The sequence below is a fragment of the Orcinus orca genome, chromosome X (assembly GCF_937001465.1).
Source record: "Orcinus orca chromosome X, mOrcOrc1.1, whole genome shotgun sequence".
Lineage (NCBI taxonomy): Eukaryota > Metazoa > Chordata > Mammalia > Artiodactyla > Delphinidae > Orcinus > Orcinus orca.
The window spans coordinates 14,985,908-15,011,326 of NC_064580.1; the positions used below are offsets into that span (position 1 = coordinate 14,985,908).

General features: G+C 46.9%; 1 protein-coding gene and 1 long non-coding RNA gene across 5 annotated transcripts in view; one reads left to right on the plus strand and one right to left on the minus strand.

Moving 5' to 3' along the window:
- NHS (NHS actin remodeling regulator) overlaps window positions 1-25,419 on the plus strand; it is a 349,404-nt gene that overhangs the window by 244,627 nt on the left and 79,358 nt on the right. The gene's annotated exons all lie outside the window — the stretch shown is intronic.
- Window positions 56-25,419, minus strand: part of LOC117201227 (uncharacterized) — a 105,941-nt gene continuing 80,577 nt past the window's right edge. Inside the window, exons 7-8 of one of the 3 annotated variants that reach the window (XR_004483217.2) lie at window positions 9,305-25,299; window positions 56-8,043 (exon numbers count right to left, since the gene is read on the minus strand). This is a non-coding gene — a long non-coding RNA (uncharacterized LOC117201227). Of the gene's footprint in view, window positions 25,300-25,419 lie in introns of all 3 variants that reach the window. The other 2 variants (XR_004483219.2, XR_004483218.2) reach the window with 2 other exon arrangements.

The window sequence follows — 25,419 nt, forward strand, 5'->3', positions numbered from 1 at the left end:
AAGCTTTTGAGTTCAAGGATAAAAAATGACTTCCTCAAAAAAAAAAAAAAAAAGACGACTTCCTATCCTGTTCCACAGCATTCTTGTGGCTGGAACTCTCTGTACCACGGTGACATTTCTCTCCCCTTGGTCCAGGGTATCAAGCCGAAAATAACTATGAAATTTGAAACTTGGTCAAAGGCGAAAATCCAACTCATTGCAGTTTCATAGATATCTAGGCCTGGATCGGACTCTGTAGGTACAGAATCTCCCTACATCCTGCCCTATATTGGGGGCAAAACTGAGGACTCACCCTACCTTTAAGGTATTGTAGTTACATCCAAAGACACAACCAGCACTCAGTGAAAGAGCATTCAAACCAAACTGGTGTATGACTACGAGTCCAAGCATGTCTATTAAAAAACAAACAAACAAACCAACCAAGCTTCAGAATGATTGAAGAGAAAGTGAACGAGGGATGGAGGAGGTGAAGAGGGAAAGGGAAGGAGGCTCCCTGAAGGAGGTGAGCTTTACTTTGATGGATTGGTAGGAATTTGTTGGCCAGTAGAAGCATTCCAGGGTCATAGCTCTCTAAGCTGAGGTTCCTTTGGCAAAATCTCACAGGCTTGTTGTGAAGACTGAACGATGTAATGAAAATAAAGCACAGGGCACAGTGCTTGGCACGTGATAAGGGCTGGATAACTGTGTGCTGTCGTCGTCCTCATCGTCATCGGGAGGTGGTGTCGTGAGTAAACCTTGCAGGGTCCTTCCTAGGGAAGGGAGGCTATTAGAGGTCCTTTTCCCTCTAATTTTACCCCTTTTTCTGAGACTTGACTCTCATCTTTATATCTTGGCAGACTTTGGTCAATATTAGTTCACCTCTGGCAAAAGGAAAGCAGATTCAACCAAGTATCAACAGATGTTTTTAACGCTGCTCCAGTTCTCAATATAACACCTTATACGCTGGTTTATAATTTCAGTAGTGGGTGGATATTTGCGTGGAGGTATAAATATAAAACCAATGGCTTATGCTAGCATTTCTCTTGGGTCTTTGTTTTCAACAACTCATTTCAGCAACTTCAAAAAATATTCACTCAATATGTTTTTTCTTCTAATCTGTTTATCCTCCTGTGGTTTCACTTGGGTCACAGAGGAAAGGTATTTCTGGAAAGAAGCAATGAAACTTATTTCCTCTAAAGTTTAGCAGTTACAATAGAAGGCTACGTACTTTGCATCATAAATGATTAATATAATGTTTTTGAGAGGCGTCTGTCCATTGTCATTGGGGGCTGAGGAGATTTGGGGCCCAGAGGTTGGGGAAATCCAGGACGTTAATATTAAAAGTCCTTTAATGACCCCTTATTGTGTGCTCAGCAGGGCTATGCAAGTTGCTCGGTCACACTCGCTCCTCATTGCAACCCTGTGAGGCAGGCACAGCTATGCTCGTTCCCTAGATGAGGAAAATGAGGCTTAGGGTATTTACATAACTTGCCCACGATTACAGCTCAGACGATACAGAGCCAGGACTTGGACGCAAGTCTGTCTGGTTCCAAAGCCCAGGCTTTTTACCACCAGGTTATACTCTGCCTGTAAGGATTTGAAAATAATGACTCCGAACTAAATGTGGGAGTGATATTTTGAGGTTATCATACAGGTTAAGAGTTAAAAGATGTGCTATGGCTTACGCTACAGTCTCTGCTTAGGTCATCCAAAGTGAAGGAAACTTAGTTTTTATTTGAAGGAGCAAAAGCCGATCAGCAGAGATGGCCCCGATCGAAATATGAGACTGTGAGCTGAGGTGTCAGACACGGGACAGAACCAGTAGTGTCCCGTGTCTTCAGAAAACAAGAGTGGAGTAGGTAAGGCCTTTGACTTTCTCTTTCAGTTCCTAAGCTAGTTAACTTGACGGCCTGTAACTGATATATTTATTACCCAGCATTGTTTATCAGTGACATATTGTCCAAATATTCATTTCCTAGGAGAGGGCTGTAAATGTCTTCTGGAATCATAAAAGGTGACGGATTAACAAGTGCTAGAGGTGGTGGCAGGTCAAGGAGTTACAATGCAGGATTTCCCACACCGCTGCTTGCAAGTGTTGGCAGTTCAGATGTTGTTTCTCAGTGGTGAGAAAGGGGATAGCCTGTCCTCTGATGTCCTAACTTCAGCGTCCCGGTGAAGGTGTTTGCAGGGATTATACTTTATCTCATTCAGAGTTTTTGAGCAAAGTAACAAGTAGCAGGTGTGATTACAGCTCTTCCTGGAGTTGCAAAACTCTGATTTTAAATGTCTCCCTTCTACACTTGGCCATCTTCATACCATCATCTGCTTTCCCAGAGTTCCCAAGGCCACTTGCTCTGGATAACTACCCAGCTGCTCTGTGCTGACAGCACTACCTGTTGGTTAGAACAGAGAACTCCTGGACTCATCATCCTTTCTAGTACTTTGAGATGAAAATGCATGTGTCTCTGAAGTTCCCTACACCAGCCGGGAGTTTCAGCCGTGCAAAATTGTTTGCATTTTCTCATCACATCACGCTGTCTCACACCCCCCCAGGCCGGTATACACTGTCCCCTCCCTAGAATGTTTTCGTGACCAGTTTCATCCTAGTCCGTTTGGAAGCCTTGGCTTAAGCATCACCTTCCTTGGGAAGCCCTTCCTGGAATTGCCCAGGGGGATTTTGACATCTCCCCTTCCGTAGCCCATATGCTATACATGCCTATGTTTTAGTGGTGCTTCCAAGGGCAGGCAGAGGATGAACTAGTACCCCTAAGGTGGAGCTGGAGACGGGGAGACTCAGGTATGGCCCAAAGCAGCCTTCCAGAGATCTTTAAGATTTCTTTGTAATTGTATGCATCTATAAAATCTGCACTATTCTCTACATTGTTTAATATAAAACAGTCTCCCCCCAAACAATTATTGAGTAGAACTAGTGGTCCAGGAAGATTCCCCACGTTTATCCTGTGGCTTCCTGAACCCTCAGACACAACACACTGTATCTCGGGAGTATGTGTAAGTCTCTCTGAAAAGCGTGTATAGCAGTGTCTTTCTAGTCGGCTGTTCTATGAGCTTCTTCAGAGCAGCATCTAGGTCTTTCATCTCTGCTATAATATTTATAAGATTTTGGATACTCAAAAAATTTTCCTTGAATGAGCGAATCTATCTAGTGATCTTGGGCATAATAAAGAACCAGTGTTATTAATCCTCAAAGAGATAAGACACTCCAGTTGTAGACCCCAAGGTCTCCGTCAGCCCACTATTCTGTCTAGTTATTCTTGCATTTCGTTGGGCACTGGCATTTAAGATTAATTTTTAAAACCGTCTTCTGGAGCTATGTTAACATTTATTCACTACCACGATACCGGTATCGTTTTCAACTCCTGTTCACGGCAAATGCATATTTCCCCAGCAATACTGTGGAAGAAAGAAGCCTTGATGGGCAGACTTGGAACTCTAAATGCTATTGGTCACTTCTTTTCCATGGGAAAATTTGTCTTGAATTAAAAAGAAGAACTTACAGATGAACTCTGGAACACTCTGAGGCTGGAGACTGACTGTATTCAAGCCTCTGTTTATGGGGCTTTACTGCCCACAGCCTGAGGGAAGGGGAAGGAGGCCTAAAGCCCGAGTCACAAAGTGACATCCAGAATCACTGGAGTGGTCAGGGATGACCTCAGATTGGTCCTTCCTTCGGGTCTCTCGGGTTCTACCAGCATCGTCATTGGGCTACCTTGGGTGTGTAATGTACAGCCCAGGAAGCCAGAAACATTCATTCTTACGCATCCTACTGACATTTGCATCTGTATAATCCTAAAACTCTTGTTTCTCTCAGGTTCAGACAAGTGAACACTTGAAGCATCTATTATCTCTCCTTTAAAAAAAAACTCAATTAAAAAAATCTTAAGTTTCTTAATAAATATTTGAGTAAAGGAGCTCCTCTGTGCAAAGCAACTTTCAACACATGATCCATTTATTATGAAATTATTCTTCAGAAACTTCCCACTGGTACCCTTCCTTCTTCAGAAATCAGTTACTCTTCGTAGAAATGAAACACCCTGCAAGAACAGGCCAAACTATGCCTCAGTTGTCCTCTGTGTCACACTCCAGCTGGCTTCTCTAGTGTAGCTTCTGGTACATCATAGGGGGTGCACCCGGTCACTTCTCTTTCTGTTGTTCAACTTGACCCCATCCTTCAATGAAGAAACCTTCCCTCCCAATTGGGCACGTAATAACTCTTTTTCTGTTTCCTCTGATCCGGATGTTTCAGTTCTGATTCCACCTGGAAGGCAACTCACGGAGGTCCCAGCCCAGAGCCTGAATCCATGTTCTCAAACTGGGCAAAGCTGTTGCGAAGCAGGGTCAGAGCCTGAAATGGGAAAAGCTGCAAACACTGGTATAGGGAGGGTTGTTTGTTTTTTGAATTCATAAAGCTTCTCAGTAAAACATCCCCTTTTCGGGAACATAATTAGTACGTGTTGAACCACAAATGTAGAAAAATCATTGAGGGCGCAGACCAACATATTTTCACAGAGCTACAAAGAAGGTTTCTTTCTTTCTCCTTTTCCTTTATACGCTCCTTATAAAACCTTGCCGGAGTCAACTAACGGGGGCCCCCTTTCATCACATACACTTTTTCCCAAGAAGTAAAATAAACTAAATTAATTCATTCACTCAGCACTGTAAATACCAAATGAAAAAACCATAGGTATATAGATGTCAATACTGCCTCTGTAATTATGTTTTGTGTTTGTATAACTAGAGGACACCGAGAGAAAGAAAAGAGAAATTATTCAAAGTGCAAAGGTTCCCAGGTTTACTAAGAAAATTAGAAAAGAAAAAAGCCCAAGCACCCACGTGTGAAGATAGCTGAATAATCAACTCACGTGTTACTTTCCAGCATTTTCTTCAAAAGAAGTGGCTTTTGATGAAACTGCTAGGAACTCCACATGCTGAATGTTTTTCCTATTGAATAAAGTTAGTAATTAATGTAGCAATTAAGAGTGCAGGAATTGAGTTCACTATGTTGAAATTGCAACGTACAGCCAAGGTTGAGGACTACTGTTTGAGGTATTGAGTTGTAACCGTTATTTCTTCCTTTCTTAGATTGTCGAGTGTGGCCCTAATTTAGTTTGTAATTAGTCTTTTCTTCCTTTTGAGGGTCTCCATCTGTAAGTTTCCCAGGTGTGTGGGAAGGAGAAGGGTACGCATCTCTTTCCCCCTGCCCACCTGTGTCTTTGGATACCCTCTCTTCTTAAGAAGACGGCCATGACCGCTGTTGTTGACTATTACAAAACTGCCCCCACACCCTAATACACTTTAGTTCTTCTTGTTCCAGGGCGTTACTCCTCTTTTTCCCCGAGGGGGTTCTGGGGTTGAACACATCCTCTCTCCTTCACTTTCTTCTATCCACTGATCGACTCTTGAGGGTGGCTCTGGGCCACTCCCCTTGGCGAGTCTTTTCCCCAGACCACGCGACCCAACATCAGCCTGGCCAGCCCAGGACTGAGGAGGGGAAGGTGGGTTTCTGGGACCGAAGGCTATTCATAGGAAGCGTCGCTGAATTGGCACTTTCACGGGATGAGAGTGCTGTGATAAATAAATGAGATGATGTGAAGACTTTGAGCTATGGCAATATTTGGACCCACCAAAAAGAAATTCGTTTTTTTAAAGGAGGTTTTAGTTTATTGATATCTGCACTTAAATGAACAATTCTCAACGCTTAGCATCTGTTTTGACAAGTGGTTAAAAATTTAATGAACTTCCTCAGTTGGTCTTTTCTGGGTAACAAAACACCCCAGTATTTAGTGGCTTAAAATTGAATGGCTGGTCCTTCTGGTTGAGCCCTGCAGGGCTTGCTTGTGTGTCTGTAGTCACTCAGTTGGCACTAGATGCCCTAGGGTGGCCTCATTCACATGTCTGGTGGTTAGCAGGCTATGGGTCAGAATGAGGGGGAAAGTGGGCCCCGTGTGTCTCATGAGCCAAGAGAACAGCCTAGCCCAGCCTTCTTCACAGCGTGGCAGTAAGCCTGGGGAGGCACCAAGATCAGCAGAAGTAGAAGTTGGAACGCATCTTGAGGCCTAGGCTCCGAACAGGTTCAATGTCACTTCCGCTACATTTTGTTGGCCAAATTAAGTCACCAGGCCTGCTCAGATTCAGGGTGGAGAAATAGATTCCACCAAGAGCTGAAAAGTACTGTAGCTCTTTTTTGAAATCGATACAATAACCAAGCACCCTTATTTGCAATTTTTAAAATATATAAATGAAAATGGGTTTGGATTCCATATATATGCGTTCAGCGTTCTTCCACTAATAAGGTAACTCTCACCTGCATTCAGATAGACTTTGTAAGTGGGACCGAAGGGGTAGGAATTGCCCGTGGCCATGACAACGAGTCATCCATGTAAATACTATCTACCATGTGGGTCGTAGTGTTCAAGGATTGTGAACAGCTATCCAGAAGGCAGTGTGGTGAGGTGGAAAGAGCATGAATCTTGGAATCCGACAGATCCAAGTTCAAACTCCATCTCCCCAACTTTTAGCCGGATGGCCTCGGCCAAGTTACTTAAGCTCTCTAAGCATCAACTTCCTCAACCATGAAACAGGCCTGGTAATACCTAAGGCATAGGGCTGTTGTGAGGATTAAACGAGATTATGGCGTACACAGTACACAGTACACAGTAAAGCGCCATTTCATGCTAGTTTCCTTCCCCATCCCCTTAAGTTTTTGAAATTCATGTGCAGTGGACGTAGTAACTTCTACTTAGAATCAAAGCTGCCCAGTTGCTTTCTCTGCCAGCTACCAGCTTTTCTTTTTCCACATACTGTCTATGTTAGAGAGCTGACCATGCTATAGTATTTTTCAACCTGGGATCTTGGCAGTATTTGTAAACATAAGCTTACAGCTAACAGTTCCAAGCCAATTCTTACTTTTGGTGCTACAAATTATTTCACATTTTTGAATTGTACATAGGTTGGTTTTCTTGATGGTCTGGCTATGCTGAGGAATTCTGGAAACTCACCATCAGGAAAGAAGGCTTTGAAATGATGATGGGAATGATGTTCTCTCAGAAAGGATGCATCTACATTGGATAAAGTTTGCAAACATCTAGGAGCTCTAAATAGTGAGGTTGGTCTTTGGGGGCTTAAAGCAGGCCAGATTGGGCAAAACCCGTGCTTCTCTGATGCATTCCATGGGGCTCCATTTTGGCTAAATCATCATAATTCCCATCAAGACAGCACAGAATGATAATGGTTTTATTTATTATCTTATATGCACTGCCAGTATATGCAAAGCTTTATAGCTTGCCATAAATCGAGAGGGATTATCACAGCTGTTACTTATTTTAACAGGTCACAATACAGTAGTTGACGCCAGATGGTTTTGAGAATTTTGAGAGAGAAATGTTGTACAGGCAGCCATATAGATACTAGCTTGGGTAGTTGGGCCCCTGAAATTAATTTACATTTGTTATGATATAAAATATATATGAATAAACACACAGTTCCTTACGAACGAGTGAGCCACTTTGTAGCAGTGATTTCTTGTGAAAGTCGCGGGGTCTCCTGGGAGCAGTGGGCGGGGGCAGCAGTAGCGACGCTGCTAATAGGAGAGATCAGGAGTAAGGCTCCGCCACAGCCATAGCTATGCAGGGGCATCCAGCTTGCTCCAGGGAAATAAACTTTGGCGGCCAAACTGGGTTTCTAGCATCGGAGCCAAAGAGAGTAAAGCGGGGAAGCCACCTTAGGGAAACACACGGAGAGGGTGTGTATCCTGGAGAGTGGAGCTGGAATTGGGATCCCCAAGGTCACCAACAAGGTCAGCCTGGGGCAAAAAGGTTACCCAGGCTGGGCAGATGCCAGAACATATTATTGCCCTTGCAGATGCTGAAATTTACGCGTAGGGTGGTCAGTTCTGGATGATCAGCAGAAATGGCAAGAAGAAATAAGAACTGACGATGAGGAATCATTTCAGAAGGTGGTGCTGGTTCCAGGTTTCATGGAACAATAGGCTTCCAGCGTGAGAGACCTAGCGAAAACCTCCCAGGTCATCTCCACCCTCCTTGTTCTCTAGATGAAGAAACAGACCAAAAGGATCACTTACATACGGTCATCTTGGTTCTTTCAATAAAATAGTGAAATCAGACTGTCAGGGTATGTGGAGTCTGTAGGCCTCTCCCCAGATCTCTCCCCGTGATGTGCCCCACCAATGTGTTTCCTGCTGCCCATCTCATGCTGGGAGAGGACCGCAGCCCCACCGATCAGAATAACCCAAAGACCAGGTCTAAAGCACAGCTGGGTTTCCTCGCTAAATTGTCCCAAGATATAAAGATAATATACCACGTCTGGAACAGGAATAAAATTGTTTAGCCTTTTCCAGTCGATTCTTCCAGCTCCTATAATATAGGTGTCAACAAAATAATTAAGCAGGAAAGGCGAGTTTAAAACAGATTTGGGGGCTTCCCTGGTGGTGCAGTGGTTGAGAGTCCACCTGCCGATGCAGGGGACACGGGTTCGTGCCCCGGTCCGGGAGGATCCCACGTGCCGCGGAGCGGCTGGGGCCGTGAGCCTATGGCCGCTGAGCCTGCGCGTCCGGAGCCTGTGCTCCGCAACGGGAGAGGCCGCTGCGGTGAGAGGCCCGCGCACCGCAAAAAAAACAAAAAACAAAAAACAGAAAAACAGATTTGGGGCATATGAGGGGTATCCCCTATGTGTAGAAAATCAGGAAGTGACAGTATTTTGAAAGTTGAATAGCCCACGCATGTCAAGGGACAGAATTAGAACCTTTATTGTAGATTCCCCCAAGATGACTAGTAGGAGAATTAAAGCTTTGAAAACTTGTAGGCTAGACAATACCAAAATGCCCCACTCTTTTCAGAGATGCTGAGCTTCCAATAACTTCAGCTCTCTGGAATACAGCACTGAGCCTGAAAGTAAGTGCAAGGAGTTTCCCAAGGCTGCAAATGGTTGTCGGCGAGCCCGCGCTTCTCATTTAGGTTCTCGCTCAGACCACTAGTAACTCTTCTTCAATGGGCAGATGTTACCCAGCCATGGTGTCTGTTTTCCTCAGCCCACCGTGGATTCAAACTATGGGGAAGGACCTAGAAGAAGGGTGAGAGAGGAATGACAGTGGGGACTAAACATGAGGGAAAGAGCTTGGAAATCCAAAAAGGAGTCTTTGAAATGTGTTGCCATAGAGACCAATAATAAGCCTTCTTAATAAAGACCCTAAGTAATCAGCAAAGCATTAAATTGTGTTTTGTATCATCTGATTAAAGAGATGGGAAAGTGAATTGTTCAAGGTAGGCTAATTCTGGTAATCAACCCCCACCATGTCAGTGGCTTCGTTCTCACACTGCAGTCTAATGCAGGTCGGCATGCAGTCATTTGGTACCCAGGCGCCTTCCATCTTGGGGTTTCTCCACCCTGTAGAGCCTCTGTGTACCTCCTGCGGGGGAGAGAAGGGAGTGTGTGTAGGAACGGGCAGGAGCTCTTCTGGGCCAGACCTGGAGGCACACAGCCCTTTCCCACATCCCCCTGGCTAGCACACAGTTACATGGCTGCGCCTGTCTGCGAGGGAGGCTGGCTGGAGGAGAAAGGCGGAGACAGTTTGCTGAACAACAAACTAGCCAGTCTTTTCCGGGGAAAGTATAAAATATGCTCTAACACAACAGGGAGCTTCAGTAAACTGCTCTTGGTTGGATAAACTTGAATTGTATGGAAAATCACCTATGTAGACTTATACACTTCCTGGTAATACCAGTGAAAGGGAATAGTCCTGTCCTAAGTCACACTGAAGGATCAGAGGCTGGCAAACTAGGGCCCTCAGGCCAAATCCCCCCCACCCGCCCCACCCCCCGTCTGTTCTGTGCATAAAATTTTATTGGAACACAGCCACATCCATTCATTTATGCCTTTTGAGCTATAACAGCAGGGTGGAGTCATGGCAGCAGAGACCACGTGGCTTTCAGAGCCTGAAATATTTATTACCTGGCCCTTTACAGAAGGAGTTTGCTGATCCCTGCTCTAGACCATCACTGTCCTAAAGGGAGGACACATTTGCAGTTCTTTTCCTCCTGAGACCTGGTACCCTTGGCTGACAGAAAAAACAAGCAGGACACCCACATGGGCTGGGACGTAAACTCCGCCCTTTGAATGCCAGCTCCAGAAGGGCCCAGAGTCTGCTCTTTCCCCGCCAGAACCCAGCACAGTAGCTGGCATCTAAGAGACGTTCAATACGTACTTCTTTTTGGACCCTCAAACCATAGGAAGCAACAGGGACCCTAACCACCATGAAGGGGGTAGGGAACTCAGAAAAACTCCAATATGAGCATGTGCGGGAAGGTCTCAAGGAAGGAACTACCTTCACTGGGCTTTTATTATGTGTCAGGCACCATCATGGAGCTTTGTATCTATCATTTTATTTCCTCTTTCTAACAACCCTGTAAATTAGGCATTCCTCTTTGCATTTTACAAGTGAGGAGACCAAGGTTCAGGGAAGTCAAATGATTTTCCAAAGGCCATACTGCTGAGAGTGGAGGAGCTAGGATTCAAACACAGGTCTTTCTGGGACCAAAGTCCAGGGTTGTTTTGGGTTTTTTTTCTCTCTCTTTTTTTTTTTCTCTATACCACGGGACTTGCTAAAACCTTATCCAGATGTAAGTAATCTAGTTATATCATTATTTTCATCACCACTGTTAACAACCACCTCATAATTGTAAAGATCACTGCGAAGGGCAAGACACGGATGGCCATTTTCATCACTTAATAGAGTTCTGCAGGCCTCACTGCCAAGGCTCTCCCTTGATAGAGCAGCCCTGAAAACCCGGAGCAACGCGGTTCATCTCCTTGGGATGTGTGATTAGTAATTTGGCCACCAGCTCCCCACGATCTTGCAGGGATCGCTGTAGAGGGGGGCCATTTTGCTTGTCTGAACATGAGCTCTCATTTCAGGGCCTGAGCGGTTTGAGTCCACACATGGCGGGGCTCCCCGTGCCCCAGTGGAGTCTGTCCCGGAGCTCTCTGTACCTTTAACGGGCTCCCGGGTGCTGCTGGTCCTTTGATGAGCAAGTCTAAGGGAAAGCCTTCCCTTTTCTTTTCAGCAGCTCTGACTGGCCTCCCCGCCCACCCCACACACCCCCGTGGCCACTCCACTAGGCCTCCTGGAGACGAAGGAGCGGTGGGTACTGCCCCCACTGCCCCCTCAGTGACGTCTGGCATTCTTGATCATGCCGCCTTCGTGAAACCCTTTGGTCCCTCGGTTTCTAAGAGGGGGCCCTCCCTCCCTCCTGGTCTGTCTCTGACTCCTCTCTCTCTCTCTCTCTCTCTGTGTCTCTGGTGGGCTCTTTTCCCTTGCCTACCCACCCCTTAAACTTTGGGGTTCATGACTCTTCTCAGCCTCACTGGGGGAGTGACAGTGCCACCTCCTCCCACTTCATCCTTCCTGACCTAGCCGCGCTCTGTCTTCCAGGGGGGACTCCAGCCACCTTCTCTAGTCTCTGCTGGAGGCTGGCAGCCGTCTGAGGAGGTTGGTGTGAGTGGGGTCAGAGGAGAGCAGCCAACCCAGACTAACTTGGGTTGCATGTGGTACTTTATGTGACCACAGTCATAATTCGTAGTAATGCCAATTAGGAAGTACTCTCTACCAGTGCTTGCGCAAACCCTGTGATTTCTTGTGACCTTGGCAAGTCGAGTGTTTCACCACAATTTGTGAATTATGGAAGAGTCAGGGGCCTCGTGGACGCAGTACTGCTCTGGCATGCAAATCTGCCCAGGGCATAAGTCTCCCTATTTGAAGATAGGTATCCTGGTCAAAAAATAGTCAAGTTTTCCCTAAATGGGTTTCCAAGGCATCAAGACAAATTACCGAAAACTGCCTCCCACAAGGCACATTTTGGATAATTTCATTCACTGGTTTTTCCCTTGTTATATATTAGGATATATCCCATAAGTGTTGTGTTTTACGTGGCCCTAAATGGCTTTCTGTCTTCTGCATGTGGTTGTTACATAGAGAACCTGCCAGCCTAAGGCATGGGCACACACTGCCATGGCTTTTAACCCTGGTTCATCCTCAGAGCTGGTTGAATTACCCTTCCCTGGAGATTAGCACGTCGCTGGGAAGGCACTGTCTTTGCAGTGTTTTTAAGCCTGGGCAGGGTGACTTGTGTCTAGGCTGCGAGGTTTCGGAGATGACTAGGGGGAGGGGACGCAATGTTACAATATTCGGGCCGCTCTAATCCTGTTACGCGCGTGGGCACATGCTCCACGCCAGTCTCTGTCCTCCCTCTTGCCCCGGCTGGAGGAGTTGGCACGATCGGCGTCTCTGATTCCTCTGCTGTTGGCCAGAGACCAGGGAGCCGGGAGGTGAGAAGGGAGCCACGGGGGTGCGGTGTTGAGCAGCCGCGGTCGGTCCAGCCTGATGGTGATGTGCCGAGCCCGCCGCCACTCTGGGCATGGGTAACGCGCAGCACCAGCGGTCGCGCTACCGGAGAAGGAAACGCACAGGTACCAGAAATCCGGATCCGGGATCCTCCGCAGCCCCCCGCTTGTCTCAGTGCACAGGGCCCGCGTTGTGGCCGGCTCCCGCGCGCCACCGAGTTTGGGGCTGGGGTCTGAGTCCTGCAGCTCACTGCGGCTGGCAGCAGGGGACGGATTATTTTTAGCAGGTTCCCTTTAGCCCAGTGGAGCCAGGAGATGCTCACAGAGCTGGGCGGCTGTCTGCAGAGCGTTGGTGCAGCCGTGCCTGCTGCCCGGGAGGTTTGGCTGCCGCAGTCCCCTCCATTCACTGGGCTGTAAATCGAAGCTGTCTACACAGGCAAGGCGCTCGATCCCAGCGTGGCCCTGGGGCTACGTCCCGCCCAGGTCTCCAGGCACCTGATTTCCCAGTGGTCAATTAGGTGTCTCTGCCTGCAGCATTGAAGCAGTGGAGGGGCCAATGCCCGGGCTTTGATGGAGTGCGCCGTGCGCAGAGACCTCCCCAGTCGACTTCCTCATCAGAAGGCAGCATCCATTCATAATTCTCTCTCAGCCTGTGGACCGAGTTTGGCTGGAGCTGGGCATGGACTCCTGCGATCTCCCTTTTTGCATCTGAAGCAGAAACTAATATAAAAAGGAAAAGGAAGGGGGAATGCGGTCCTAACGCAACGAGGCGCTGAAAAGCCCCCGAGAGGCCTCTCCTTTGCGGGGAGAGGGAGAAGACGCAGATCGCGAGCCCCGCGCCCCAGCCAGCTGCTGCTTCGCTGCGGAGCCGGCACGCATGCCTACCTCACCTGACGGCCGCATTCCTGGGGAGCCGGCGCGGGGCCCGGCGGCGCGCCCAGGGCGCACGGGCGGTAGGATTTCTGCAGCGGGGGAACGATGCGCCGGCAGGCTTCCCAGGGCCGAGCCCGAGCCTGAGCCTGAGCGGGCACCCGGGGAGGCTAGCCTCGGCGCGGCGCCCCACCGCAACCCCCCGGGATGCTCTGCGACTCACAGCCCAGGCCACGCGGGTGTGTTTGAGATGGGACCAGCGTGGGGGGGAGGGGGTATGGGTAGGTGACATCATTTTTAACTAATTTTTCACACCTCTGGGTGGTGGGTGAACTTAGGGAACGGAGGAAGCAAGAGCCACAGCCCCGCCGCGCGCTAGCCTGAGGAAATAACCCCGGCCGAGGTCTGAGAGCCGGGTTCCCTTGGCAGAGAAGAGTGAGGATGAGCGGGCGGTCAAGGTGGACCGCACATAGCTCCAAGGGAGGAGGGGAGCTTCTGTGGCTTTCAGGGGTCTTTGTTTCTTTCTTTTTTTTTTTTGAAGCATATCGCAGCTGCAGTTTTGAAGTTTGCCGCCTCCTCCCCACCCCCCAGCCCGGGTTTGGGGGAGGGGCGGCACCCTTACACGCCGCTGCCAGGGCCTTTACTAGCTGGGTAGAGGGGGCTGCAGGGGTTGCCTGGTCTGGTGGCGAAGGGACTCGAAGGCACTGTTAAGTGGGAGGGCACCCTGAGGCTCGGCCTTCCAAGGGCTCTGAGGGCTCGGGAGAAGTTGGGGGATACCTCTTGGTGCCCCATCCTGTTTTCCTGCCCTGCCACTTGGTGTTGGGTGACATTCTGCCTGTGCAGGGGTTTCACTGTCATGGAGCTGGCTGTGATGCTGTAAGGCAAATGGACTGTTAAGGATGAGCTGGAAAAGAGAGGCGAGAGAGCTGGAGCTTTTCCTTCTGTGGCAGTGTTAACCCCGTCAAGCCTGCTCCCTTGGCACACCTGTCCACCTGGGTCACCGTCTGTGGGCGTGAGTAGGGCTGCTGGCTGACTAGCCCTGCCGGCCGGTGGGCCAAAGCTGGACCTGCCCAGGGCCTGCCAGGCCCGGAATGGGTGGACAGTAAAAGAGCAAAGCCCCACCTGGTGCCCCCTCAGGGGAAGATTAAGCAGGCCCGCCATGATGGTGCGCAGCGTTTTAGCCATAGTGTGCTCTGCTCTTGAGTTTGGGAGCTCTTGCTTTATGAGGTTTTTATTTTATAGTTTCGTGCCTCCTGGTCACCACTTTGTTTTTCACAGCTGCTTGTGAGCAAGACAAAGATAACAGCGTCTAAAAATACCCTGCGGCTGGAGATGCAGCTTAGCTTGACCCCACTATTACAAGGATGTAAGGGTGAGCCACACTGGGCCCCCAGACAGCCTGTGACCAGGTGCACACATCCTTCAGAGCAGTTCAGCCACCAGTCTCAGGACAGGGTGGGGATGCTAGGAAGCTGATCTGTGTGAGAGAGCAGCAGCCCATCCATCCCTATGTGAGGTCCTAAGCAACTGGGCTGCAAGATCGGGGGATGGGAGTCCAGACAGAGACCCCTCCCCAGCCCCCAGCCATGGGTCTCTGCAGCTTTACATTCCCTCTGAGTTCTGCCTAGCCATATGTGAGGCTTCCTCCTCTGTGCCTAGGGGCCAGGAGGCCACTCCCCGCAGTGGAGTTTGGCCCAGAATACAGAGAGACCAAAGGGTCCAGGTGGTGCTTAAATCATGCCAGCTTCCTGGGTGCAGATAGTAGCTGGGGTGCCCCTCTTTCTTTTCCAGATGGAAATCCCTGGAAAGCCACATGTGGGGCTTCCTCCTCTGTGCCTAGGGGCCAGCAGGCCACTCCCCGCAGTGGAGTTTGGCCCAGAATACAGAGAGACCAAAGGGTCCAGGTGGTGCTTAAATCATGCCAGCTTCCTGGGTGCAGATAGTAGCTGGGGTGCCCCTCTTTCTTTTCCAGATGGAAATCCCTGGAAAGCCACATGTGGGGCTTCCTCCTCTGTGCCTAGGGGCCAGCAGGCCACTCCCCGCAGTGGAGTTTGGCCCAGAATACAGAGAGACCAAAGGGTCCAGGTGGTGCTTAAATCATGCCAGCTTCCTGGGTGCAGATAGTAGCTGGGGTGCCCCTCTTTCTTTTCCAGATGGAAATCCCTGGACAGTTGAGTGAGGGATCTCTTCTTGGAAATTGAGAGGTACCCAGTCTGTCTGAAGGGGACCAGCCCCAGCTGATGGGGAAGGTACCACATGGAAGGGAGACAGGAAGGGACTGAGGACTTCAGTGATCCTAGTGGATGGTGGGAAGCTCAGATCTCTTCCTGCGGGTTCTGGATCCCTTGAGCCTGCCAGGGCTCTCCCGTTATTTATTTTCAAAAGCCTTAATTTCCCCCATGTTCGCCTTTTCTTTGGCAGCAAAGATGGCAAAGTCCAGCTTGAAGAAAACAGGCCCCATCTGTTCTTGATCTGGTTGAATGATAGGAATTTTTTGTTGTTGCAAAAATGCATTGGTAATGGCTGAAAAAATGTAAATGCCTAACTAACTTTTTAACCATGAAAGAAATAAACTAAAGAGTATGGGAATTTAAGAGGGAAGGTGTAAATTACCACCATCAGTTCGCTATTCAAGACGGAACCTACTGGGTGATTCTCTCCTCCTTTTCAAAGTGAATTTTGATTTTAAAATTTTACCTTTATTTTCTGTAGGTAGGTCAGAAATATAATCATCAGGACAATATTAAGGTAGAGTTTGATTTGGGAGAAGGAAGAGACTGGGAAAGAAAGCACCTCTGCTAAATCCTCTCATCATTCCTGATTAGTCTTCTCTTAGAGGCTTGAGAACATTTGCTGGTTTATCTTTAAAATGCCCCTCATCTTTGTGTTCCCTACAGAAGATGCAAGATTACTGATGATTCAGTGTAGCCAAAAGGCCCAGTGCAACAGTGGCTAACTCTTTGGCACCCTGAGAAGGGCCCGTGGGAGGGCCATGAGTTGGGATTCAGATTTCCTAAAGACTTCATTGTCTTGGCTCTGCCTCTACAAATAAGATGTCAGTGATCTCTTGCACTTAAACAGAAAAAGGCTGCTTCCTCTTGAAGCTCAGAACCTGAATCAGCCATTAACTAGAGACTCGCACTGAGTGTATGGATTAGGTTATACTGTAACAAGTAAGTCCCAGATCTCAGGATGTTAACACAATGCAGTTTTTCTTTTTTTAATCATATAAAGTCTAATCAACTTTTGGCTTGTGATGACAAGGAACCTGGTCTCATGCCCTCTTGCAGCTCTGCTATCCCCTAGGGCCTTGGAGTCCCTCCTGGGTTCCTTTGTATCTAGCCAGCAGAAGGGGAAAGAGAGAGCACGGTAGGAGGACTGGAAGTAGCACACCTCATCACCACCCACATTCCACTGGCCAGAACTCAATCACATGGCCACATCAAACTGCAAGGGAAGCTGGGAAATGTAGTCTGTGCCGCAGCAATAAGCTCTGTGGCACGGAAGATGCCCCTGTTTTGCTCTCCTTTGGGAGTGGATTTGGCTCTGGGCAAGTCACGTGGCCAAATACGTGTCTCCATCTTTAAAACGGTCGTCATTCCACTTGCCCTTTCCTGTCTCAGGATTTGGAAAGGTATTGAGACATAAAAGGTTCCTAGAGGGACCATCTGGTCTAGCCTCTTTAGGCAAGGTCATTGTATTATCCCCCATGTTATAGATCACTTGCCCAATGTGACACAGCTAGTTTATGGCAGGGCTGCAATTAGAATGTAGGTCTCCATCTCTTGGCTCAGTGCTCCTTCTGCCATGCTCTGTTCACTCTGCCCTCTTATGAAAAGTTATACGGGATATAGTTTCAGAAAGCTGATATACAGTCCCTAGATAGCTTTCATCTTGTATAGTCACTAAAAACAGCTATTTGTATTACTTAAGGTCCATGTGAGTTTTTGTTTTTTTGGGGGTTTTTTGGTTTCTTTTTTTTGTTTTGTTTTGTTGTTTTTTGTTTTTTGTTTTTACTGCAGAACCACTTAGAGTTAGGCTCAGAAGAGCCAGGCACTGGTCTATGCCCTGTACATATATTAACTCACTTAATCCTCACAGTAACCCTGCGAGGGAGGGACTGTTATTATCCCAACTTTATAGATAAGGGTGCTGAGGCACAGAGAAGTTAAGTAACTTGCCCAGGGTTTTACAGCCAACAAGTGACAGATCTGGGATTTGATCCCAGGTGATCTGGCTCCAGAAGCCAGCCCTGGATCATCTTGCTACGCTCCATCTCTGACCTGGTGGGCTCCGTGTCCAGCCCTCTCTAGCGTGTCCAGTCAACACTGACCCTGAATCTCAGGATTTAATATTCTGAGTTTCTTCTCTTAGTGAATGACCTTGGAGGTCCATGACAGGGAGCCATTTGTAAACTTACTGAGGCATGAATTTGAGCCCCCAGCATATGAAAACGATACACAGGATTAAGCTACATAGCTAGGGAGAGAGCCCAATCCCTGACCTCCGGCGCCGACAGCCTAGTGAGGATTTTTTTTCTCCTTCAAAATTTTTTGGTCTATTCATCACTGGGTAGGCGGTAACTATTATGATGTAATAAAAATGTTGGTTTCCTTGTGAAAAGCGGCCATCAAATGAGGAAGGACTCTTCAGTTCAACCTTAAAAGGCAGTTGACTTGATAGGGGTGGGGCGAGGCCAGCATAGCCCTTTGACTCGAGGTAATTGCTAGTTAGGGTTGTTTTGTCCATCTGTTGTTGTGTACGAATCCACCCCGAAACTTAATGGCTTCAGAAACAGCAGCCGATCGGCTGGCCCAAGATCCTGCAGTGTCGGAGGCGCTCACTGGGCAGTTCTTGTGATAGTCTTGCCGGTGGCCAGTCAGTTGCTATGTCGCCTGGGGGCTAGGCTCCGCTGGGACGCTGGGTTGGCTGTGCTTCTGTCTCTTTCTGTGTAGTAGTCTCAGGGCCTGTCCAAGTGGCCTTGCCAGAAGTCCAGAAGCTGGACTTCTTACCTAGTGGCTTAGGGTCCCCAAGAGCGCAAAGGCAGAAGCTTCCAGGCCTTCTCAAGGCTGGGCCTGTGACTTGTTTTACCAACAGGATGACACAAGTCACAGGACCAGCCCAGACTCCAGGGCAGGGAATTAACCAAGGGCGTGAATACCAGGACGGGTGGAAACAGACGACCTAGCACAGTGGTGAACTCTGAAGCTTCTGTATTTACAGATTTGAGCATTCCCAAAGGTCTCAGGAGAAGCTGACTGTACATGGAAATGTAGGTTAAATACATCTATTACTTTTACTCCAATGGAGAAAGACAGTTATATATGCCTGGTGCTTTCTCCATCCCCAAACTAATGAACCACTTACGACCATGGAAGCAGTGAGGCTGCAGATGTGACTGCCCCAAAGCAAAGGGAACTGAAGTGTGTGACTTCTGTTCTCTGGCCCCTTGCAGGCTGTGTCTCGGAGCTATTGATTTTTTTTTTTAAGTATCAGTACCCACCCTCAAGTCGGGAGCATGCCAGTTGGATCAGGGGACAAGACCTCCTCTTTCCCAGCAAGTCACACATTCTGAGGTGACTTAGCATGCGCAACAGGGTGGAGAGCTGCTCTCCTGTACAGATGGGCTAGTGGGTTCGATCTGTCAGGGTTCCATTTCGGATCATCTTCCCCAGGCCCTTGAGTCACTGTAGCCAGTGGAGGTGCAGTGGCTACTTTGATGCACCACCTGTATCCCCCTTCCTCATCAGGACTCAAGCGCTTGCTCCCCAAGCACTCATTCGTCAGAGCTGGGCACTGGTGGCTGACGCCTCACAGCCAAGTCCCTCTTTGGGAATTGTCCTTGAAGAGAGCCACCTTGCCCAAGGTCACAGCCCTTCCCAGGTCAGCGCACATCCAATGACTGGTCACGCTGCAATTCAGGACAATTCTGCAGAGCTATCCCAGCTCCAGAGCTCCCCCAATGGGGCTGGCTGATCCTCTGTTGTGACGGTATCACAGCCCAACTTCTCTCTCTGCCCAGTCCTGCTTAATTCCCTCCATAGGTCTTGACCTGAAGAGCATTTGCTAGTAAGCTTCCCACACACCGATGTCTATCTCAAAGTCTGCTTCCAGGAGACCTGACCCAAGATAGGAGGCTTGTAGACCACGTTACTTCCTGCTACGGACTGGGCCACTGTGAGCACACACAGAAGCAGGACACACAGCATGGGCCTTCCCCAAACTCTTCCAGTTGGGAAGAGATGACAAGTACTTAAGCAACAATATGAGAAAACGAGCAAACATAATGTAAGTCTGGTGCCTCAGTGATTTCTTCCCCTCCTTGCTCTACCCCTCACAACTTCCCCCAAAGTTATGTTTTTTAGGGGATGCGTGATCCATGACATTGATTATATGGTTAACAATTGTGCCTAAGCGCTCTCCCACCTGATTATTCCTTCCTTTCGGCATGGCACTGGCAATCAAAATTTATCTTTCGAATTAAGGCTCTAATTATATTTTGATAAAGATCTAGCAATTCAATGAGAATGAAATTCTGAGGGTTGCCAGGATACGGATGACTCTGGGTTACGGAGAAGGGTTTGCATGCAGAATACTAATAGGTGGTTCAGCACTCTTATCTAGACCTTTCCAATAGAGTCTGATAATGTAGGCCCGTCAAGTGCTGTTTCTCTGCTATTATTCTAGGAGGATAAAAGCGATGAAAGATATAAGCAGGGTTTTATGAATGAAAAGGTGATTCATCCGATGTCTTTTGGTCTCTCGCACTAGAGTTAAGAAACGGAGTAATAATTATGTGGTGTCACCTCAAAAGGAGGTGGGAGACAAAAGCTTTCTCTTATTTCCTTGCCTCTTTTATTGTAAATAAAAGCAAGATGTCTTAGACACTGGGTTATTGTTATGTGCTGGGAGATAGGGACCTGCGTTTGCAATGGTGTTGACTCCCGGAAAAATGGAAACAGTGGAATTATGTATGGTGTCGTATTCTAGTTTTCCTTTACCTTTTATTTCTCTTTTACACTGTCTGATTATGACTCATTCATTGATTCGACAAATATGGAGTCCCAAGTACCGTGCGGGTCCTGCCGAGGGATCTAGGAAAGTTTAAAATGGATAACTGCATATGAAAATCATAACAGTACATTACAGTAGCACCCAACAGGGTTTTCTGGGGGTGGTGGAAGGAGTAATTTTAAAATTGAGATATAGTTTAACATACAATTAAGTTGTGTACACATTTTAAGTGTTGAGTTCAATGAGCTGTGATATATACGTCTGTGCAACCACCTCCCAAAATAATATATAGTACAGTTCCATCACCCCCCAAATTTTAGTACCCCTTTCCAATCTTCCACCCCCTTTGTCAACCGTTATTATGATTTCTGTCACATAGATTAGACTTGCCCGTTCAAGCACTACATGTAAATTGAATCATACAGTATGATTTTTAAAAAATAGCTGGCCTCTTTCATTCAGCATAATACTTCTTGAAATTTACTCATATTGTTTTATGTATCAGTAGTTCATTCCTTTTTACTGCTGAGCAGTAATCCATTGTAAGAATACAGCACAGTTTACCTCCTTAGTTGAGCTGTATCCAGTTTGGGGCCATTATGAGTAAAAGCTGCCAGGAATACTTTTGTACAAGTCCTTTTGTAGATTTACATTTTCATTTCTCTTGGGTAAATATCTAGGAGGGAAAATGCTTAGTCACAGGCTAAGTGTATGTTTAGTTTTATAAGAAACTGGCAGAGCTTCTTCCAAAATGGTTGTACCATTTTACACTCCCACCAGCAATGTACCAGAGCTCTAGTTGCTCTGTATCCCCGCTAACACTGGGTACGTCAGTAGTCATTACAGTGGATATGAAATGGTATCTCATTGTGGTTTTAATTTGAATTTCTCTGCTGACATATAATGTTGAATGTCTTTTCATGAGCTTACTAGACATTCATATATCTACCTTCTCTTCTGAAATGTCAGTATGCCTTCTCCTCATCTTTAATTGGGTTCTTTGTTTTTTTATTATTGATGTGTAGTAGCTCTTTCTATACTCTGAATGAAAGTTCTGTGTCAAATATATGGATTGCAAATATTTATTCCCAGCCTGTGCCTTGCCAATTTACTTCTAAATGGCATTCTTTTGCTGAGCAGACATTTTTAAAATTTTGACGAAGTCCAGTTCATCAGTATTCTCTTGTGTGGCTAGTCCCTTTGAACCCTGTCAGAGAAATCTGCTTCCTTTAAGTTCATGAAGATTTTGTCATGTATTTTGTTCCAGAGATTTTATAGTTCTAGCTTTTGTGTTTAGGTCTGTGATCTTTATGTAATTACTTGTGTATGGAGTGAAGTAGGGGGTCAAAATTAATTTTTTCCCATACGTATATTCATTTGTTCCAGAACCATCTGTAAAACAAACAAACAAAAAACCAAAAACCTTTCTTTTCCCCCATTGAATTGATTTAACGCCTTTTTCGAAAAATCAGTCAGCTGTATGTGTGCGGCTCTATTTCCGGACCCTCTGTTCTGCCCCACTGATCTGTATGTCTGCTCTCTTGCCAAAACCACCCTGTCTTGACCTCTATAGATTTATACTAAGTCTTGAAATCGGGTAGCATAAATCCTCCCAATCTGTTCTTCTCTTTCAAGATTATTTTAGCTATTCTAGAACCCATGCATTTTCACATACAGCTCAGAATCAGCCTGTCAATTTCTTTTAAAAATGCTGGGATTTTGGTTGCCCATTGATTTGAATCGATAGATGCATCTGGGGAGAATAGACATCTTTAACAATGTTGTGCCTTCTAATCCCTGAATATAGTATAGCTTTTGATCACCTAGGCCTTCTATAATTTCTCTTAGGAATGTTTTGCAGTTTTTAGGGTAGAGGACACACAATCTTCTGTTAGACTTACATATTTGATAATATTGTAAATGGTATTCCTTTTTATTTAATTCTCCAAGTTTTGATTACTAGTATATATATAGAGAGAGAGAGAAATACAATTGATTTTTTTAATATATTGACCAGTGACTTTTCTACTTTTACTCTTTAGCTCTAGCAGTTTTTGTAGATTTCATAGGGTTTTAAACCTACACAATCATTTTGCTGAAAATGACAGTATTTGCTACTTCCTTTCATATCTTTGTGTCTTACTATACTGGTGAAAGTAGATGTTTTGATTTCTTCCCTATCTTAGAGAAAGCAGCCAATGTTTAACCATTAAATATGATGTTAGCTATAGATGTTTTAGAAGTGTCTTTCATCAGGTTTTGGTATCAAGGTTATACAAGCTTCATACCATGTATTGGGAAATGTTCTCCTCTATTTTCTGAAAGAATTTCTGTAAATCGGATTATTTCTTCCTGTAATGTTTTATGGAATTCACTGGTGAAGCCATCTGGGCCTGGAATTTCCTCTGTGGGAAAGGTTTTGATTTAGAATTCAATTTCTTTAGGACATATAGGACTATTTCTCTTTTCTCTGTCCCTTGCTAGTTTTTTCCCAAGGAATTGTCCGTTTCATCTAAGTTGCTGAATATATTAATACTATAGACTGGGGTAGACAGAAAGACCAAAGATATCACTCGAGGTGGGACTCTGAAGAGAGAAAGGGACTTAGGCAGACAAGGAGGGGAATTCTGAGGAAACAGTGGTGTGAGAAAAGACATGGGAGTGGGATCACCAATGGTGTGGGTCGTTGGACATGGATTATGCCATCTGGTTGAAGGAGAAGAGGAAAATAATGTTAGAAAGACAGCTCAGAACTGGATCAATGCCAAATTAAGGAGTTTGGACCTTATGTGGGCGATGAAAGAAAGACCCCCCTGAATGATTTTCAGACGGGGGCATGACCTATAGAAATGGTACTTCAGGAAGATGGATTTGGAATGATGGGCTGGTAGGAAGGAGAGAGTGGTGGTAAATGCAGTTTTTGGTTTTGTTTTTTTTTTTAGAACTGGCACAGTATGCAGGGGTGAGCACTGTCTAGAAAAAAGGATAAAGAAAGAAACTAGAAAGAGTATAGTTGAAGTTTTCTAAAGGTAAAGGCCTCTGAATGTTTATTTCTCTGCACATAACACAATGTTATGCACCCTGTACACACTTATCACTGTATTATTATTGTCTCTGCTCCCATCTCCATCTCCATCTCCTCACCTAGATATCCACCTCTTCTCCAGGGGAAGAACCCAAGGTATATTCATGCTAGAGTACTAGTGTCCAGCCATGTAGTAGGCACTTAATTAATATCAAGTGAACGAATGACATCTGAATGAGTGGATGAATGAGTGAATAGGCAGAATAAAAGAAAATGTATTAGTCAGGATAGGCTACACTATGCTATGCTAACAGATAGACCAACAAAGCTCAGTGCTTTAATACAATAATAGTTCTATTTCTTCCTCACACAAAGTCTGATGTAAGCCTAGAATGTGTAGTTCCCAAGCAGTGGAGGAAAAGAGAGAAGCAAGGCTCCTGGGAGGTTTTATAAGGACCAAGCCTTGAAGTGGTGTACATTAATGCTGCCTGTGTCCCACTGGCTAGTAGCTGACACTCTGTCATTTGGCCTCAGTCTGACTACATAGGAAGCCGAAAATGTAGATGTACACATAGACATTTGGTAAGCACTAAGGACAGGACAAGAAAGGGGTGAAACGGAGCCCTAAAAACCATGTGATTGCTTCCAGCCTGAGAGAAACTGAAATCCTAGAGACGCTAGGGGACTTCCTGGGGACCACCCACACAGACCGCAGCCCAGTTGTGCCCACCTTTCAGGCCTTAATAGCTAGCACCTCAGGGCTCGCTTACCGCTAACCAACTTTGAGACGCCAGCTCCTCCAGAAGGAACTCTGAGCCAAATGAAGCAGTCAGTCATAGACTCCCACGTCGGTTACCTGGTAGCTCCAGCCAGAAGCACAAATGGAGAGAGTCACAATGTGGGTCAGGGCAGGAGGTTTTGATGATGGACCTCCCAGGAGGCAGCAAAGCAGTCCTGCTCCGGGAGGCATCTGTGCTAAGCTCATGCCAGCTGCCTAAAAAGAACTGCACATCCCGTGTGATATGGAGTCTCCTATTCAGGATCAAAGTAACTGCCTTGGCAGGGCCCAGAATGCATGGTGAGGGCACTGTGGCCACGGGAATCGCTGCTGAGGTGTGTCCTGTGCAGCCAGAGGTATGAGGGGAGCGCCTCGGCTGCTGTAGGAGGGAAGGTTGCCTCCCTGGGCTGGGCTGTAGTTACTGTCTGGTTTTCAGAGTTGGTGTGAGGGTCAGAGATGATGACGGTCAAACAAATGGCCCGAAGTTCAGCAGATAATGGGTTCTCAGGAGAAGGTGTCCTTGACAATGATGATGGCGATGGAGCAGGAGAAGATGATCTGTCTCCCCTCTTCTAAAAGAATTCGGGGGAGGGGGGCGCCACTGCAGGGAGCCTGCTGCTTTTCGCCTGGAGGCTGCCTCCCTAAGCAGGGCTGTGGACGGTCCAGCTTCCCTGCCCCAATCAGTGGTAGACGCATTTTATTTAAATGGCAGAACTCTCAGAAAAAGAGCCATCAGAGAAATGAGAAGTGAACCAACTGGAGGAAATAGTGAAAGAAAGGATTAAAGGAGATATCGTAACTATGAGATGAGGAAAGTGAGAAAGATGTTCTCTAATACTTCTTGCTTACCCCGCTTGGGGGCCAAGCGTTCTCCCACGGCCAGAAAAATAACTGCCCCCAGGCAGAGGGCCTCAGGGGCTCACGGGAGGCAGCCTCCGCGTGCCCAGGTGAATGCCGCGGGGATGCTGGCAAGGCACCGGGCTCGTCTGCTACACCAGTCTTTAGTCCTTCACCCCCCTTCTTTGCTTCCTCACAGAACGTATACCACCTGATATCGTATCTATGTGTTTATTTGTCCCCTCTGTCTCCTACTGGACAGCAAGCTCCAGGAGGACAGAGACTTCATACCTCAGTGCCTCGGGGAGGGACAGCACTCAGTGGATGCACAGTAATTATTTGTTGAATGAATATTCAGAGAAAGATGGCAAGTTGTTGTCGACATCACGATTATCGTCCGCACATGAAAGTGGGAGAAGCAGGCCTGAAATAAGTTGTAGGAACAAGGGTGAACATTACTCAATGGCGGGCCATGCAGGTGCCTGACTAATACCTGTTGCGTGAGCATCGTTGGTGTGTGTGTGTGTGTGTTAATGGATAAAGA